General features: G+C 47.6%; 1 protein-coding gene across 1 annotated transcript in view; it reads right to left on the reverse strand.

Moving 5' to 3' along the window:
* The window catches only part of LOC126545015 (uncharacterized), a 466,980-nt gene extending 449,647 nt beyond the window's left edge, over window positions 1-17,333 (reverse strand). Inside the window, exon 1 of the mRNA XM_055061783.2 lies at window positions 16,718-17,333. The gene's annotated coding sequence lies outside the window, so the exon portion shown is untranslated. The remainder of the gene's footprint in view (window positions 1-16,717) is intronic.
* Window positions 17,334-17,937: the final 604 nt, after the last annotated feature.

The following is a 17,937-nucleotide window of genomic DNA, read 5'->3' on the forward strand; positions in this document are numbered from 1 at the left end:
AGATTTGGGTAAACGCAACTCGATGAGACCACTGTTCAGCCAATAAGGCTACTTCACTAACCGGCCGGTAGATTTATGAGCTCCCCAAATACACGTTATAAATGCCAAATAATCCATAAGTCCAAATATTAGTGGGTGGTTAGTAATTGTTGATCCACACCTCCCTATACGAGTGCAACGACATACGAAACACGAGGACCGCATAGAGGAAGAAAGACAATAATTAATTGAAATTGTGGTTCAAGGCACATTTAGGGAACCGCATTATTCCGGCAGCATTTCTACGGCAGCTCTACGATAGCCTCCTAGATCGGTTGGCACACAGCATCATGCAAACCGGTCTCGGAGGCCATGGTTCAACTGATAGTTAGCCACAGAAAGGGCGGCAGGTGTAGTTGGCCGCATGTAATGGGGTTAAAAATCAAGAGTTTGACGAAAACTCGTCTGGTCGGGATTGCTCATTGTCAAAGGTTTAAAACGGACACCGACCAAAAACATTAAAATAAAAGAAACCAAGACGTTTCGGCTCCCATACGGAGGCTTTGTTCCCAATTTCGTGAACAAGGCCTCCGGATGGGAGCCGGAAGGTCTTGGTTTCTTTTCTTTTAATGCTTTTTGGTCGGCGTCCGTTTTACCCTTGACGGTATTGGGGTTCTTTATCGCGCCCCCTATGCACGATACACGACCATTCTCGACGAACGAACACCAAGGGGGAGAGATATCAGCGCTGTATGTCTCCTTTGGTTTTAACGCAACAGCGTTAAGGGCCCCGCGTCGCAGAAAATCCGGTGTCAGTGTCGGCGTCGGAGGCATTGTCCGTGAGCGATAATTTCTCGATACGATACGATACCTAATATACGATAAAATACGATCGATACGATACCTAATATATTTAGGTATACGTATATGAAATGTCTTGTTATATGACATGCGGTATATGCGGGTTATATTGGCACACCATTGTATCACAAAAGTTTCTGACACACCTTGTCCTACATTCTCGCATTCTTTGTGTTCCTTGAAATTTTGGGAACGACAGCCCACAACCAATTGTCATGATAGAAAACACCGACAGCGCACGCCTCTCTTGTTAAATCTTCTCATACTTAAATATTAAAAGTGCGAAACAATAAAAGGAACCTGAAAATGACGCTATTTTCTAGCGCGACTGTGCACTACCTCCGGGATCGGCCCACGCAAGAAGGCTCGCCATCGTGCACCGCGTTCGCCGTCAAAGTTTCGCGGTAAACGTTACGGTTACATAAGCTGCAGTTGCCGGGAAGCGTGAGAAGCAGTCAGGGTTCTTTGAATGTTCTCGTGTACCACTCTTAAAGGTGCAGCTTAAGCTAGAGCTCTCCAAATTTTTGTCCATGTATTCGCAAGTGCGCGGCCTTCGCCACAACAATCGACTGCCAACTAGTCCGCCAATATCTCCCCAGCAATTTCACATCGTGTGACGCCCACTTGCAGTCACAGCTGCACTGTGTTACAGGCTTCAAATGACAAGAACAGGGAGAGAGAGCAACAGAAGCTTTGGTTGAACCGTTCCGTGGTGACCAGGTCTTCGGCAGGGCAACCTTAGGAAAACCACGCCCCCTCCTTAACGTTAGCATCGAAGCTTAATTACAGCATTATATGTAAATATATATATATATATATATATATATAGTAAACGTATTTAAGCGTGTTTCTGTGTATTTTTATTTTCCCTGCCTTGGACGTCAGCGCACACTGTTTCCGTTTGTTCAGCTCTGTTTCGGTGCTTAGTGCACGCGCAGAGTCAAGTTCATAGCTCGGCACGTCGACGGCGCGACGAGCTTTCTCGAGCCATCGCAATATCCGCGAGTGGAACTGGATCGAGCCTCGCCTCGCGCAAATATACAGAGGCCGGCCGAAGGCCGCCGCACACAATTCGAAAGGCCGCCGACCGCCCGCCGCCTGTCACTTGCGCCGCAGACTTGTGCGTTTGCTTGCCGAGTTTGCTGAGTAAACGGATTGTTTGCAAGCTTTTCTCTTCTGCGCCGTCAACATATCGTGGAAATACGCGTATGCAGATAGCAAAAAAATAACACAGAAGTAGAAGAAGAAGGCCGGCGAGAAATCCCAGGAAGATGAGACCAACAACAACAGGATGCGACCGTCATGGGCTGAATCCCTCTGTGTGTCGGTGGATGCTGCGATTCGTCTCCGTCCAACTGCTATCGTTCTCACCATCCTCGACCGAATGCTGCGCGCCACTGAATACGCTTCGCACCGCCACCATAGCGCCGCTGACGAGTATCAAGGTTGATGTTGGTTAAAAGATACTGCAGGCATGCTCCCTTATCTTAAAGTGCGCTTTCCACGACCTCCTGCTCAGACTCTCTCTCTCTCTCTCTCTCTCTCTGTGTGTGTGTGTTCAATATAGTAGAACTCAGCAGATGTAGTGAACGTCCGCAACATTTACAAGGAAATGTCCGGAAATCTTCACAAAATATTCGGTACTGAGATACACATAATGAGGGCGCAGCATAGGAGGCCTCGGATGAAATGCCCGTTCCTGTTCACTCAAGTTCACTTACAGTTCACTTTTCACGTTCAATTCAAAACTACAGATTCATATTGCAAGATCGCACCGGCACGCACGCGCACAAGCCGAGTTATGCTTTTCGGGAAGCTATCGCAAGGAACACACGATACATTAAGAAATGAATCACCAACTGGCCTACACCCACAGTCTGCTATGTAGCAGAAGCCGAGAAGCGGAGAGAACCATGGGGCCGAATTCAAAAAGCTTTTCGTTCGTAAGTGTTCTCCGCCACTGACCCGCCAGCTTCTCTAATAATATATCCAACGTCAGGGTTGAGTGAAATTTTCTCAAACGGATGATTCTATAGCGTAACAACGTTTTGTGAATACGGGCTCAGGGGTTTTGCATGAACCCTAAGGCGTACACCGTGGGTAAAGAGATAGCTGGCGACACGCTATAGATTTACGGTCGAGAAAGGGAAAGTCGAGGCCACAGTCCATGCAGCAACACGGCGTCGGACATGCGGGCCAGCCAAGTCACACAGCACGGAGGACTGTATACGATCACTGAAAATGTTTCAGATCTATTATAGTTGTCGCAAGGACGATGCACAACGTCCTGAGTGAATGAACGTTCCTATACGCATCGATCACATCGGATTACGCTATCAAACAGGGTCATATAGATTACTCCGCACATATTGGCGAGACGGATACAGCAAGACGGAGCCATTTCTACACCTTCGCGCTGCAGCAGCGAGCAATACTTGGGAAGCTTTTCGGATTTTGTAGTATAAAAAAAAAAAAAAAAAAAGCTTCATTTGTAGGTTTGCTCTAAAGGCGCCGATGATCGCCTATAGGTCAACGGGACCTACGGGTTATCGCCAGCGGAGACTAGCACGTGCAACATCTCCTAGGAGAGAAAGAGCAATCGTCAATCACCGACCGGACTCAGTGCACACCATGTGACGTCGGCGTGAGCAAAATCCCGCCTACGAATTTAGCCTACCCATTTAAGCGGCGCCGCAATGCATCTTTTTTCTATTCTCTTCTTTCTTGCCTGCTTTGTTACCATGGAATAAACAGTGCTAATTCGGCACTAGAAATAGTGTCGCCCCTGCTTGGTCGCCACAGTCTCCTGGACGCCTGCGGCCTGTCGACAGCACTACGCTATACCCAGTAGTAACTCCGGTCGAGGTTCGAATAACCGGCGTCGCAACCGGCATCTTTTACGCTCGATGCGCACGCCACACCGCTCGCCTGCCACACGCATGTGGTCGTGCGAAAAATTGCACATGTTGCACACATATGCACAGATTTCGGTTTACACTGACTGGGTCCGCACATGCAGTGTAAACCTAAATTTGTGCACCAGTGCGCGACACGTTCCTTTTTTTTTTTTTTTTCCAACGGCCGCACGCGTGCGGCAGGCAGGCGGGCGGTACGGCCTGCGGCTCGAGCGTAAATCGGTCCTAATTAGGCACGAGGTCGCGAGATCGAATGCCTGGCTGCGGCGCCCGCATTTTGATGGAGGCGAAATGCAAAAACGCACGTGTAGCGTGCATTGGGTGCACGTTAAATAATTTCAGGTGGTCAATATTAACCCGGAGTGCCACATTACGGCGTGCCTCACAATCATATCGTAGTTTTGGCACTTAAAACCTAAGAACGCATTAATTAATTTTGCATGAGGTCGTTGCTTCTTCAGTTGCTTCCAGTACGCGCTATCTGCTAGCAATTCAAGCATCAGCTTATTCCCATTTAAATCCTACTGCGGTTCATGCAGCTTTCAATCCGCGGTGCACACGTCTCACAATGTGCTACGATGTATCTGCTTGTTTTTTTTTTTTTTTTGTAGTGAGAGGGGCCGACACGGATTGATGGAATCACTTCATCGCTCACATCACATCATGTTTTTGGCTGTTGAAAGTTAGGAACGCGTTCCTTTCGAGAGGGTCACGTGGCAGGGCTGCTCAGTGCGCCAATGTATTCGCTATGTCCAATTGGTACGAAACACATAACACATTAGTACGAAACCACATGACACCCATTGGTACGAAACCCCTAACAATATGTGTTTCCTGCGCAACAAACGTTATAGCAACAAATATTCAGGTGAAGCGACTGACAAAGAGCCGTAGAAGAAGGAAGAAAGAAGGGTGGCTGTCACTGAGAGCCCCACTGTCCGGTCGGATGACGCATGCAATAGGTAAGTTGAACGTGTCTTTGCAAATGAGTTAATTTTTTTTATAGCAACGTAATAGCAAGCGTAATTAGCAACGTAATTTATAGCAAGCGTAATATTTGGTGGGTATTATACGCGTGCTATAAGAAAGGTAATATTAACTCCTCTTAAGGCTAGTCGACCAATTTGCGCATTTTCTGTGGTCCAAAGAAGAAATCACACAGTTGCTTGCGTTTCTGGGCATGTGAAATGACGTCAAAAATATAAACGGCAAGCTGCAGTATAGCTTGATCGTCAGCCTGAAATTCAGGTGGCCATGGTTTCAACACCGGATTAAATATTATTTCCTTTGTTATCTGGTAATGCGTGTATTTATGTAATAATTTTCATTTCATTTATTTCATTTATTATACCCCGCAGAGCCAAGGGCATTACAGAGGGGGAGTAGTAAATACAAAAGAATGAAGAAGACAAATGCAGTTGGTTAAGTGAGTGTTTAAATGGCACCTGTGTATAATGTATTAGCTAAGGCTTCACGGAACTGTTGATAATTAGTAAGGCCTACAACTTCAGCGGGAAGATGGTTCCAGTCACATGAGGTTCGCGGCAGAAATGATTGTGAGAAACTTTTAGTGTTGCATGACAAAATGCCAATTTTGTACTGATGATAAATGCGACGGGATACATAAATTGGATGGGGGATGAGAAGATCTCGTAGAGTATGATGATGGTACAACTTGTGGAAGAGGGCAATACGAGACACTTTTCTGCGAGATGCCAGTGATGGGAGGCAAATATTAGATTTCATGTTAGTTATACTCGCTGTGCGGTTGTAGTTAGCAAGAATAAAACCTTCAGAGTTATTTTGAACCATTTGGAGGTCAGTGATTAGGTTTTCATGAGCAGGTTCCCATACCGGAGTCCCGTATTCGAGTTTGAGTCGTAATGAAGCTTTATATGAGTTGCACTACGAGTTGTCCGTAACCAGAAACAGGAGGCAGTGAAAAGGCACTTCGTCACTTGACCGCCCCACGGTGCTTGTGGGTGAGAAAAGCAGCCTGCGCACCTAAACTGACTGTTTATTGATTCACTTAGCTTGTCCCCTTGAAATATTTTTCTCTGTTAATATGTGCTGCGTACTGTATGGACACTGCTTGTTCTCAGGGGAGTCTTCTAAAGAATTAGTTGCCAATGTCACGGGAAGATGTTCAACAAAGGGTTTGATTTACACTAGCCAGCGCCATCAAGCGAGGACACAGTATCAAAGATGGCGGACGGGGACACACATAACCGTCTTTCTCCTCTGCAACGTTGCTAGTGCTTCCCTTTTTATGCACAACATCAGTGGCCCATAACCTTTCTAGCATAAATCTTGCTTTGTGTGCGGCCCTTGAAGACTGAAGCGCCATCAGCGTTCAACAAGCTGCGCACCAAGCACGCGCATGACCGACATTGACCGCTATTCTGCGCACACCTTGGCCGACGAGCCTGCTCCCCACATGCTGGCAACTGCCAGCAACAGTCTGCAGGCACACAATCTAGCATGCAGCCCCATTCGATGACATCGGGGTATTCCGCAGCGGCTTACCTATACTTGTCCCATCGTTTACCTACTGCTAGGCCAAAAGTACAAAAAAAAAAAATGCTCTTCTTTCGTAAGAACCCTACGAAGCAAGACGCGTCATCGGCATCACGACTGCGACCTCCGACGCCCGTGAAACGGGAAACTGGGCAGAGCGCAGATAAACACGACGCCCAAGCACGCTTGGCCCATGCATGCAACCCGGACGCAAGAGCAAAGCCGGCCTGTTGCACCGACCCGCAGACACCGCGCCGCCAACGCCAAGCTCGCGTGAGGACACGCATGCGCACACACATATGCATGCAGTGTACGCAAACACGAGCGACGACAGCGCTCTCTCCCCTCCCCCGGTCCGCGCTCCCATCTTTTACCCGGCGGAATCCCTCCGTTGTTCGCTTGGAGGACGACGCAGCGTGTTCACCGGTCGTCTCACTTTGGGCGTCGCCGATCAATCATCGACACGCCAGCGGAAACAAACGCTTGCCGCCGTGGCGGCCCTCCATCGAGGGACGACGTTCTCTCCTCGGTAAAGAACGCGTGATGGCGCATGCCTCATCATTCAACCGCGAAGTCATCCGCGCGGGGACCAGCGATCGCGAGCGACCGTGGGGACGGCCACAGAGAGTTAGCCGCAAGCTTGATGCATAATTTATAGGATAAACGGGTTACGCGGCGGACAGGACATGAGCTGGAAGGGTGCTCGCGGAAACACCCTTTCGCCGTAGTTACTTCGGGGGCGTTTGCCCCCCCCCCCCCCTCCCCCCTCTGCTCTCGTCACTGTAATCACGCTGGAGAGCACACATGGGTTCGCGATCGGTCGCCCGGTGCAACCTCAGCGATGTCTCAAACCTTTAAGGCCCGACTACATGGGGATCATCGTACGCACCTGACTACGCATAACGCGTCTGCGAGGCCGTATGCGCGACTGTCGGGAAACGCGCGGGCGCCGCGAATATCTGCACATGCCAGATATGAGAGTATACGCGCCGGAAGCGGCAATCTGTGCGTTGACCACATGTGACCCGCAGTGTAAACTTGCAGGCGTGGGTGCTGAAACAAGTTGGTTTTGGTTTTGAGGATGCGTCCATATAAACTTTGTGCGTTTCTTAGTCTGGAAGTAATGTAGTACACTTGGTATGGATAAATCAAAGAGGGAAAGCAGTGTGTTGAAGTTCAGAATGAACTGTGCTCAAACCTAAACACTAAAGATTCAGCTGAAGGCGATCTACAGTAGGGCTACGTGCAAGGAAGCGCGCGCTTGGTGCACGTATCATGTGCATACCGCCCTTCCCTTCGTCGTACTCGTACGGTCTCTGTGGTGCGGAAGATGCCGTGTTTCTACAGTTGGCGCCATCGAAAGAGACTATAGTGAGAAGGTTCACCTGCAGGTTTGTTGGCTTACTAGAAGACGATTTGAGTGTGTTTCGCTCAAGTATATCTAATAAATATGGTACTGCAGTTGCCGGCCGGTGGCAGTGTTCCGTCTACGTCCGCAACATCGCGTTATTTTTTGCAAAAGTACTTCTCTTCTTGGACCTATTTCACTGCCGGATCCTGTGATTCAACGCGTCAATATATATATACCGTATTTACTCGATTCTAAGCACCCCTTTTTTCACCATCGCGATGCCCAAAGTGAGGGGGGGTGCATAGATTCGAAAAATCTAGAATGACCCCCCCTCCCCCTTTTCGCGGCGACATCATGACGAGATGGGTGCGAGAAATAACATATTATTTTGCAAACATCCAAAAGAAAATCGGTGCACACAGGGAACAAACCGCTTGTGTAGGATGCTCAGTCACTATCACTGCCACTCGAGTTCGTCGCACCGCTTGAACCGCTGCTCTCGGTATCCCACAGCAGGTCGTCTTCCGTTCCGTCGAAGTTGTTTGTGATCGAGCACTTCTTAAATGATTTTTTAAATCTGGGCCCAAGTAAACTGGGACACCCTACATATATATATATATATATATATATATATATATATATATATATATATATATATATATATATATTAACTCGATTTTTCAACGGGCCAAGCGTATTTAGAAAGGTGCGTGCAACTTCGAGGTTTTCTTTGGTACCCCGATCCTGTGCTTGTCATCTCTCTCTCTCTCTCTCTCTCTCTCTCTCTCTCTCTCTCTCTCTCTCTATTACCGTATTTTCGCGATTCTAAGCACCCCCCGATTCTAAGAGGGTCCGCTTGGACCCTCTTCCACGCGTCCGAAATCCACTTTGCGATGGTTGATGGGGACGCTTTCTGCATATTTCCCGTCGGCGTTTTCTTCCGGTCAGGGTTTCGCACCCACTCTTCGTACTCCTGTCGGAGATTGGCGTTGAAGGGCTTGTTGACTGAAACGTCGAGGGGTTGCAGCACTGGTGTCATGCCACCCGGAATCACAACCACGTCGTCATTGATGTTCCGAAGCTTTGTCTTTACCTACGGGGTCGGATGGCCGCGAAACGCGTCCAACAGAAGCATCGACCGCGTGCCTGCAGGTTCGCCGAGCAAGGATTCCAGAGTGAGCAAGCGCGTTTGGCAGCCTTAATTGGCTACGCGCTCTTCCTGACAAATAGGGGGGTGTTTAGATTCGCATGCAAACTTTTTTCCTAACTTTTTCGCGAAAATAGGGGGGGGAGGGGGCGGTGCTTAGAATCGCGAAAATACGGTAAGAGAGAGAGAGAGAGAGAGAGAGAGAGAGAGAGAGAGAGAGAGAGAGAGAGAGAGAGAGAGAGAGAGAGAGAGAGAGAGAGAGAGAGAGATGACAAGCACAGGATCGGGGTACCAAAGAAAACCGCGAAGTTGCACCTTTCTAAATACGCTTGGCCCGTTGAAAAATCCAGTTAATATATATATATATATATATATATATATATATATATAGGGTGTCCCAGTTTACTTGGGCCAAGATTTAAAAAAAAAGAACAGCTCTAGAGAAATCGTACCGACTGCATAGTAGCGGCAGCCGTATGTACTTACAGCCAGCATTTTTTTATCACGAAGTAATAATTAGTTAATTGTGTTCAATTAGTGAACTCTTTAATTATTGCTTGAATCGCAAACATATTAATTACAACGTTGTAGGGCATCTTAAATAACCTCCGAATCAAGCATTTATTTCGTGCCGATGTGGTCCTGGTTGTTTTTTTCCAAGAAATACACAAAAGCCCGCGCAATGCGCGAAATACGAAATAGATGCGCACTCGCACGCCGCTACTCAAGCGCCTACAAGCAACCATTGAAAGATATACGGCTGCATTCTTGTATCGCCTCATCGTACAAGGCTCCGCTACGCTTATCAATGCGTCAGCGGCCTTTTCTCTTCATGCCACGACCATCACGTAGCGTGAAGCCCAGTATCGAGCTGCCGCCGCTAGTAAAGCCATGTATCCGTGGCTATTCGCTTGGGAGCGTTTGAGCAGCGGCGCGTGAGCGCGTATCTATTTCGTACTTTGGGTGTTTCGCGCGCTTTTGTTTTTTCTCTGAAAGACTAACGAGGCGAAGCTGACCACTAAACAAATGCTTGATTCGGAGGTTATTTGAGGTGCCCTACAACTTTGGAATTGATTTGTTCGCGATTCAAGCAATAATTAAATAGTTTGCTAATTAAAAGTATTTAATTAAGTAACACTTTGTGATAGGCTACAGAACAGGTATTCAGCCTTAACTCAGTAAGAGGACTTTGGTGTTGAAGTTATGAACGACAATCTTATGGGCATCATTAAGGAATGTGCAATAGAAGTCGCTGGTAACTCCGTTAGACAGGATGCCAGTAAGCTATCGCAGGAGACGAAAGATCTGATCAAAAAACGCCAATGTATGAAAGCCTCTAACCCTGCAGCTGGAATTGAACTGGCAGAACTTTCCAAGTTAATCAACAAGCGTAAGACAGCTGACATAAGGAAGTATAATATGGACAGAATTGAGCATGCTCTCAGGAACGGAGGAAGCCTAAAAACAGTGAAGAAGAAACTAGGAATAGGCAAGAATCAGATGTATGCGTTAAGAGACAAAGCCGACAATATCATTACCAATATGGATGATATCGTTCAAGTGGTTGAGGAGTTCTATAGAGATTTATACAGCAGCAGTGGCACCCACGGCGATAATGGAAGAAATCCCACGAGTTACGCCGGAAGAAGTAAAGAGAGGCTTGGGAGCTATGCAAAGGGGGAAGGCAGCTGAGGAGGATCAGATAACAGCAGATTTGTTGATGGATGGTGGGCGGATTGTTCTAGAAAAACTGGCCATCCTGTATACGCAATGCCTCATGACTTCGAGCGTAACGGAATCTTGGAAGAACGCTAACATAATGCTAATCCATAAGAAAGACTTGAAAAATTATAGACCGATCAGCTTACTGTCCCTTGCCTACAAAGTATTTACTAAGGTAATTGCAAATAGAATCAGGAGCACCTCAGACTTCCGTCAACCAAAGGACCAGGCAGGATTCCGTAAAGCCTACTCAACAATAGAGCATATTCACACTATTAATCAGGCGATAGAGAAATGTGCGGAATATAACCAACCCTTATATATAGCTTTCATTGATTACGAGAAAGCATTTGATTCAGTCGAAACCTCAGCAGTCATGGAGGCATTACGGAATCAGGGTGTAGACGAGCCGTATGAAAAAATACTGAATGATATCTATAGCGGCTCCACAGCCACTGTAGTCCTCCATAAAGAAAGTAACAAAATACCAATGAAGAAATGCGTCAGGCAGGGAGATACGATCTCTCCAATGCTATTCACAGCGTGTTTACAGGAGGTATTCAGAGACCTGGATTGGGAAGAATTGGCGATAAGAGTTAATGGAGAATACCTTAGTAACTTGCGATTCGCTGACGATATTGTCTTGCTTAGTAACTCAGGGGACCAATTGCAATGCATGCTCACTGACCTGGAGAGGCAAAGCAGAGGGTGGGTTAAAAATTAATTTGCAGAAAACTAAAGTAATGTTTAACAGTCTCGGAAGCGAACAACAGTTTACGATAGGTAGCGAGGCACTGGAAGTGGTAAGTGAATACATCTACTTAGGACAGGTAGTGACTGCGGATCCGGATCATGAGTCTGAAATAGTCTGAAGAATAAGAATGGGCTGGGGTGCGTTTGGCAGGCATTCTCATGATCATGAACAGCAGGTTGCCATTATCCCTCAAGAGGAAAGTGTATAACAGCTGTGTCTTACCAGTACTCACGTACGGGGCAGAAACCTGGAGGCTTACGAAAAAGGTTCTACTTAAATTGAGGACGACGCAACGAGCTATGGAAAGAAGAATGATAGGTGTAACGTTAAGGGATAAGAAAAGAGCAGATTGGGTGAGGGAACAAACGCGAGTTAATGACATCTTAGTTGAAATCAAGAAAAAGAAATGGGCATGGGCAGGACATATAATGAAGAGGGAAGATAACCGATGGTCATTAAGTGTTACGGACTGGATTCCAAGGGAAGGGAAGCATAGCAGGGGGCGGCAGCAAGATAGGTGGGCGGATGAGATTAAGAAGTTTGCAGGGACAACATGGCCACAATTAGTACATGACCGGGGTAGTTGGAGAAGTATGAGAGAGGCCTTTGCCCAGCAGTGGGCGTAACCAGGTTGATGATGATTATGATGACATTGTGAAAAAAAATAAAATACTGGCCGTAAGTACATACGACTACGGCTACTATGCAGTCGGTACGATTTCTCTAGAGCTCGTGGGTATTTTTAAAATCTCAGTCCAGAAAATGGGACACCCTGTACCTGTATATATATATATATATATATATATATATATATATATATATATATATATGGTGCATTCTGCTTGGCTAGTAAATGTGATAAAGTGTCACTAGAGAAAATTATTTTGAAGAACTGCATTGGCTTCTGTAATATCTAAGTCGTCATTCGTAGCAAGAACAGAGGTTTTGTAAGCAAGGCAGTCACGAAAATGCCAAATCCGAGCGGCGCCACCTATATTGGACCATGGGGTGAAGTGACGACAGCACTGGCCGATTGCCAGAGACCCACAGAGAGGGAGGTGATGTGAAAATTACGTCAACTCGTCCGTTTCGGCGCAGGTGTCTTCACATTGAAGACCAGCAGCGGGACCTTCGGTGGCAATTTTATATGCAACAAGGTCAAATAGCGGCACACAGAAAACGATGATTAGCTTCTAGACACACAGTGTACCGATATAAGTCAGAGCTTAATATGTTCCTTTAGTATTCCGTTTGGGCATAAATTTGACGTTCCCGAGTCTCTTTGCTCGGAAACTTTTTCACGTGTAATGGGAAGGCACAATCGTTAACATACGTATCCTTCCAGGGAAGCATTTTATTCCAGCGAAACATTATTTCAACATTTTGCTCAAAGAATTAGGGATTACGTAGACGAAATTACGCGAGATTATTAGCGCGGGATAGGACAGACAAGAAAACGCAAAGTGACAAGGACAAGCCCTTGGTGCGTATCATTGTGCGGTCTCTCGTTTGTTAATCGTTCGCTGCGCTAAGGAAAAAAAATCTAGATGTTATACGAATTACTAACCATCCGAACCAATGTTTTACTTTCATTCATTCATTTATTAATACTGTCAGCCTCATTGAGGGGCTATAACAGGAGTGGAAAAAACGGCACTGAACAGCAAAATAAGTAGCACAGAACATATTGAAAACCATAGTTATACATTAGTTAAAGGAAAAAAAGATCATCTCGTGAAATGCACACATAAACAAAAACGCATCACTCAGAAATCAGAACAGCAATCTTATACAGCAGCAATCTGATCTCATCGCCCTATGCTAGTGCCATAGATGAAATTATCTAAGTGGCGTAGGAATTCAGCTAATGATGTCGACCGAACAGCAGAATCTGGAAGAGAGTTCCAGTCTCTACAAGTTCGGGGAAAATAACTAAACTTGAAACAATTATTTTTTATAGTCGGTAATGGGATAAACTTACTATGACGATGCCTTGATGTTTCATTAGTTTTGATCTCAAAGTAATCTGATTTATTTATTTTTAGATGATAATTGATAATGAGGTAAAGAGTTTTTAAAAAAGTCTTTCATATCTGGTTCTGGTTTCTAGCATAGGTAGTTGGGCTTGTTGGCAGAGTTCTGTTGAAGAATGGTTCCGGCGGTATTTATTAAAGATAAATCTTACAGCGAGTCGCTGAATCCTATCAAGCTTGTGACGATTAGTTGCTGTGTGAGGATCCCATATTACTTTAGCATATTCGATTATCGGTCTGACTAGGGTTTTGTAAGCGAGGCACTATACATCCGGAGTAGAACTGTGCATAGTGCGTCGCAGGTACCATAGTGTTTTAAAAGCTTTGGAAATGACAATTTCAATGTGGGTATTCCATCGTAGATCTGATGTAAATGTTATGCCTAGGTATTTATACTGATCGACTCTTTCAAGCATATAACCGTTGATTTGATAATTGGAATCAAGAAGATTTTTCTTTCTAGTTACTGACATGAACACAGACTTGTCTGATACACAGCGCCACTGTCATCATCTTTTCTTCTCTTTCTTTTTTTTTTGGTCTTCCCGCATCTGAACAGTATGATGATAGGCGAAAGTAAGACGAGATAAATTTTCGGATACAGCGCGCGCCACCGCATTGCACGAATCGTCGAACCACAGAAAATCGCCCGTGATAGAGATTCTATCGAAAGCACGGAGACGCGTGCGCGGTCATAAAACTTGAGACGCTTGCGCGGCTTACGTCACATACAGACGGCGGCGCGCCAACGCAGGTAATGTGGCAACCAACAAAGACTGCAAAGGTCGATGCGACACCGGTTCCACCTGGTCCCGAGAGCGAGCGCTGTATACGTATGCGCGAAGGAGCCCGCTGAGAATCGATTTTTCCGCGCTCCGAAGGAGTATCCGCTAAGTGAGTCCACCAACAACGGGAGAGCAGCAACCCCCTCCCTCCCTCCGAGACGGCTGGTGGAAAGGTGTTAGGCCGTTGATCGCGTCCGTGACCCGCTAAGCGCGAGCGCTGCGCCGAGGCGGTCGGCGAATCCGCAAGGTCGACGTGGAGCGCGTCGACCGTTCACGAACACCGCGTGAGTGCGAAACAGCGGCGAATTACTAGCCGATCGTGGAAAATGAAGGCTCGCCAGTTCGGCAATCGCGAATGCTAGTCGCGGGAAATTTGTCGAGTGCTGTGCGGCCACGAAGTTATTCGCGAATGTCTGCTTATCCGAATAGAACGTACGTACACAAATTACGAATCGTGGGGCTTTACCTTCCCGAAAGTGGCGCGAGTTCTTATTGAGGGAGGCCGTAGTGAGTGCTTCAGGACTATTTTGACCGCCTGGGCTTTCTTTATGGGGGGCCGCCTGGGGTTATTTGGTGTGCACCTATGCGTTTAAGGGCGCTGGCGTTTTCCCCATTTCTCCCCGAACGTAATGCGGGCGTCGCGACAGGTAGTCGAACACTCGACCTCGCGCTGAGGGGTGGAACGCCGCAGCTCCCGCGTCGCTGGGGCGGATCACTCGAAGAAAATTCAGGAAAGCAAGAAAAGGAAATATAAACACAAAAAAATCACGGATGCCTCGGTCTCGAAGGTCATGCACTCGCATATTGCGTCGAGGATTACATCGAGCGAAGCGCTGGTGCATCCCTGAGCCCATCCTATCACAGCACTTCCCGTCCCTCTAACATGCCGTACCCCACGAAGTGTGGTTAGTCGAATGTAAGTCGTGAAACGAAGATATCAATGAGCGAGTAGGCACTCTAGCAGCTGACGCGCGCTTTGTCGCAATCGCGTGCAGAGCATGCAGCGACGGAGAGTTCGCAACCGCCTGCCACCGCTCCGGCTGGAGCGAACGACACCACGTGGCTGCGTTACGACACCACGTGGCTGCGTTACCCGAGGACCCGACACTGCGGCAAGCTGAATCGGGAAGCTTGAACTTGCACAGTATGGTTGACACTCGCGGTACTCGGATATCCGCGAGTGTCAATTCTTTCAAATGTTTCTACGATTCTTTTTTTTTTTCTCGTGATATTGCAGTACGTCTGCCAAGGCAAATTGATTAAAGCGACTTCCTATTACTAGTCCTAGCTTGAGCCACGCATATCCCTTTATGGCAGAGAAAGCAATTAAGTCTTTCGAGAACCTCGAGGGCCACTGCGGTACAATAGTACAAACATTGCATCCTATTTTTGTTCTGTATATCCGTTATCGCTTGTCTCGAACGCTGCCGTTATCGCAGCTCTAGCAGCCGCCGCACACACGCACACACACACACGCGCGCACACACACACACACACACACACACACACACACACACACACACACACACACACATATATATATATATATATATATATATATATATATATATATATATATATATATATATTGAGAGAGACAGATAGAGAGAACAATGTGGAAGAATTGTTGGATTACACCCCACTCTGCGGCATTCATCGCTTAGAGCGCGAGCGACAACCGTGAGCTCTGGTTCGAGAGGTCTGCCAAGCACGTGCGCAGAAGACAGCCAATCATCGTTAATGCGGAAAAGTGGATGAGGAACAAACAGAAAATAACGTGGCTATCCTCTTCTTAAAGGAGACGCTTCTCAAGGTCGGACGAGGCATGTTTCCAGAAGGTCGTAAGCAGAAGCAACTTCGCGGCGCTGCTCGGACTGCGACTTAACGCCGCGTGTTGTTTTGTCGCGCCAATATGAGATGCAGCTACCAAATGCAGCGTCAAGTTCTTTGCTGATGTTCGCGTTTTCTTTAAAATAAATGGCAAGGAAACAGGCGCAGGTTTCTTTAAAATGCTCAAAAACCGGCAGAAATGTTCTGAAAAGCACGTGTGTTCTAAATTCGTATAAGACTGCAGGTCGCGACTCAAGCAGCGACTACAATGAACCCTGTTCCGTCCTTATGTGCGTAGTTCAAAAGGAAAGAAAAAGAATCAAGTTCGAGTTAATGGACTATTATTGGAAGGAAAAGAAATTCAACCATGCGCACCTACATCTAACTACGCTTGAGTTATTGCATTGCGCTCCCATCGGAATGCAACCGCGACGGCTGGGAATGGAACCCATGACCTCGTGCTCTGCAGCAGCACGCCATGGCCACTTAACAACGGCGGCGGGCAAAAAAAAAAAAAAAAAAAAAGATAGTAAGAAGGAGGCGGTTTTGTGTCACGGAATAACATGAGACATTGGTCTCCAGCTTTCTTTTATGATAACGGTAACTTCTGTTTCGCACGGTTGATTTCACACTACTTTATAGCCAGTTGGGAAACGATCGTCAATAACTTTAGGCCAAGCCCGTAAAGCTTCGAATAAACATATAGTAAAGCGGAGGAACGTGTAGGCATGCACGCCGTGTCTGTTGCCGAACAAAACAGAAAAGAAAAGAACACTAACGAGAGAAGTCGCAAGCTTTCTGTGAAGAAATGCAGATAACATACCTGAAATTACGGGGGCGCCGTCCTGCTTTCGATGATCCATGTATCCGAAGATGACGTAGTCGGGAAAAGGAACCGAATATCAAATCCAAAAAAGAGCACCAGCCGTGCCGCACCAGGAAAACCCCGCCGACGCGTGTTGACACCAGACCAGTGCAGCGAAGTAGCGTCACACGTGCTCGAAGAAACTGTCACGCACGCCGCAGAAGCTGCTGTCTTCCAGAGAGCGACGATGACGATCCGGCCGAAGCGAATGTAAACGCCACGGGAGAGAATCCAGAAGTTGGCAACAGGCGGATGGAGCGGAAGGAGCGGTTATCCCAAAAAAATCCTCTCTCGCCCGACGGCGGAGTGAGGCCACTCACAGGAAGAAATAAAAATTGAAGATATGCGCGCGCGCACACGCACACGCACAAACACACACTCACAGAACGGCAGGCTCACTCGGGAGCGGCTTCGAATGTTTGGGGGGGAACTAGCACTAAATCACACGACGCGATGACACTGATGCAGCGCAGAACGCGCGAGCCGGCCGGAGAGCATCGCCGTTCGGCTTGCGCTTGCGCTCCAACAAGAACGAACCACCACCAACCAACGAACGAACCAACCAACCACCGCGCCGTTTCCGTAAAGGCGTTCTCTTCGCGCGCCGCTGAGTGCGCGCCCCGACGGAAACGCCGCCGCCGCCGCCGAGAACGACGACGCGTGACCACGTGACACGTGGCGGTGACGTTGCGCCGTGACGTCAGTCTCCGGCGCGTCGTCGTCGTCGTCGCGGTGAGCGAACGGCAGGTTCGCGCGATTCCGCGACAGCAGCGGCGGCGGCACGCTAGCTACTTTCCGCTGCCCCTCTCCTCTTCGCCCTCTTTCCCTTCGCCCCAGCGAGCGGCCGCCGACCACCGCCGACGCTCGCTCTTGGGTCTTATTTTTATCGGATGATACGCGCGTGGCGCGCATTCTGCCTTTGACTGGCGCACTCGACAGGATGGTCGAGTGCGCGCGCCATCTCGTGGCGTCAATTGCCGTGACGCAGTGCGCATAATTCCAAGCCTACGACAACAGGGCGCGGGAACTCCGGAAAAGCGCTTAGCGGCCGCTTAAACCTGGGCACGCCGTCTAGTTTTCGGTATTGAAACCTCTGGTGGGATGACAATTGGCACCACAGTTGCATGCTGCTGCTCTTTATGCAAAACCAGACTTCGCGGAATGTCTATGTGCGTTTG

This window comes from Dermacentor andersoni, chromosome 3, assembly GCF_023375885.2.
Source record: "Dermacentor andersoni chromosome 3, qqDerAnde1_hic_scaffold, whole genome shotgun sequence".
In the NCBI taxonomy this organism is placed as follows: Eukaryota; Metazoa; Arthropoda; class Arachnida; order Ixodida; family Ixodidae; genus Dermacentor; species Dermacentor andersoni.